We start from the raw sequence: 2,483 nt of genomic DNA, 5'->3' as shown, positions 1-2,483 counted from the left end.
GCTGACGACACTCTTCAGCATATTCGGCCATTTCGGAAACTGGGCTGAATTCTGAGGCATCGGGATTGTACGGCAGTATTGTGTCAAGGGTGCTGCATGGCTCGCGGCCATACAAAAGAAAGAATGGGGAAAAGCCTGTTGTGGATTGCGTCGCAGTATTGTATGCGTACGTCACGAAAGGGAGAATGACATCCCAATTGGAGTGGTCCGAATCAATATACATAGTAATCATGTCTCCCAGTGTGCGGTTGAAACGTTCCGTTAGGCCGTTCGTCTGAGGGTGGTAGGCCGTTGATGTGCGGTGCACTGTACGGCAGGAGTGAAGAAACTGTTGTAGAACTTCAGACAAAAACACGCGACCTCTGTCACTCAGTAGCTCCCGTGGTGCCCCATGACGAAGAACGAACCGATGCAAGATGAAGGTGGCAACGTCACGAGCACCAGCCGAAGGTAGCGCTGCCGTTTCGGCGTATCTTGTCAGATGGTCGGCAGCTACAATCACCCATCGATTACCAGCAACAGAGCACGGAAGTGGGCCGTATAGGTCAATTCCAACACGGTCAAATGGGCGTGCAGGACATGGTAGAGGCTGCAGTTGACCTGGTGAATGAGGAAATGTCTTACGCTGTTGACACATGGAACATGAGCGAATGTATTTTCGCACAAATGTGTACATACCCCGCCAGTAGTAACGTTGGCGGATCCGCTCATACGTTTTTAGCGCACCAGCGTGTGCATGTTGCGGTTCAGCGTGAAAATATGCGCAGACATCAGACCGCATATGGCGGGGTATGACGAGCAGCCATTTACGACCCGCCACTTGATAATTGCGACGGTATAGTAGGGCATCCCGTATTGCGAAATGCGTTGCCTGGCGGCGAAGAGCTCGCGGGTATCCGGAAGTTGAGGAGTCGGAGAGCATATTCAAGAGAGAGACAATCCAAGGGTCCTTCCGCTGTTCAGATGGCATGTCGGTGACGCTAACAGCGGCGAGGGGGAAGTCAATGGTTGAGCTCTCCTTTTCATCGGATTTCACGGGTGATCGTGAGAGAGCATCTGCATCAGAATGCTTTCGCCCCGATCGGTAGATGACGCGAATGTCGAACTCTTGTAAGCGAAGTGCCCAACGTCCAAGCCGACCAGAAGGATCTTTTAGCGACGCCAACCAACAGAGTGCGTGATGGTCAGTCACCACGTCGAAAGTTTGGCCGTACAAATAGGGGCGAAACTTGTTTAACGCCCACACAATCGCGAGGCACTCCTTTTCGGTCACAGAGTAGTTGACTTCCGGCTTAGTGAGAGCACGGCTCGCATAGGCGACCACATACTCCGTAAAACCAGGTTTGCGTTGCGCGAGTACTGCACCAAGGCCAACGCCACTGGCGTCTGTGTGTACCTCGATTGGCGCAGTTGGGTCGTAGTGGCGCAGGACGGGCGGCGAAGTAAGTAGTTGGCGCAGAGTAGTGAAGGATTCGTCACAGGCTTGTGTCCAATTCGAAAGATCCGCCGGGCCAGCAAGGAGTTTGGTGAGCGGGGCGATGATGGAAGCGAAGTTCCGGACAAAGCGACGAAAATATGAGCACAGGCCCACGAAGCTCCGTAGTTCTTTAATTGTAGTCGGCTTGGGAAATTCAGCAACAGCGCGAAGTTTGTCAGGGTCGGGGAGGATGCCGTCTTTTGAAACGACATGACCAAGTATGGTGAGTTGCCGAGCCCCGAAGTGGCATTTCTTCAGGTTAAGCTGAAGGTTTGCGTTGGTAAGGCACTGGAGAATCTTGCGCAGACGAGTGAGATGCGAGGTGAAATCGGGTGAAAAAACGACAACGTCGTCAAGATAGCACAAGCATATCTTCCATTTAAGACCGCGTAAAATGCTGTCCGTCATTCGCTCGAACGTTGCGGGCGCATTACAAAGTCCGAAAGGCATTACTGTAAATTCGTAGAGGCCATCCGGTGTGACGAACGCTGTTTTCGGGCGATCAGACTCGGCCATTGGGACCTGCCAATAACCCGAACGCAGGTCTAGCGAAGAAAAGAATTCGGCACCTTGGAGACAATCGAGGGCGTCGTCTATGCGGGGAAGAGGGTAAACATCTTTCCTCGTAATTTTGTTCAGGCGCCTGTAGTCCACGCAGAATCGGATGGAACCATCTTTCTTCTTGACGAGTACAACTGGGGAAGACCAAGGACTACAAGAAGGCTTGATGACTCCGCGCTGTAGCATGTCGTCAACTTGCTCTGTAATGACACGACGCTCCGCTGAGGACACACGATAGGGGCGCTGGCGCAAAGGAGTATTGTCCCCGGTGTCAATTGTGTGAACAACGGTGTTTGTTCGACCTAGCGCCGCTTGGGGAAAGTCAAACGAACGTCTGAACTCATGCAGCAGGGCAAGAAGCTGCTCTTGTTGAGCCGGAGCGAGATGGCTGTCGATGGAACGGTGAAATGCATCTGAGGACACGCTGTCCGACGCAAGGTGAGGA

This window comes from Rhipicephalus sanguineus, chromosome 10 (genome assembly GCF_013339695.2).
Source record: "Rhipicephalus sanguineus isolate Rsan-2018 chromosome 10, BIME_Rsan_1.4, whole genome shotgun sequence".
Taxonomy (NCBI): Eukaryota; Metazoa; Arthropoda; class Arachnida; order Ixodida; family Ixodidae; genus Rhipicephalus; species Rhipicephalus sanguineus.
The sequence above is the reverse complement of the archived record's forward strand: the minus strand, read 5'-3'. Positions refer to the sequence as shown.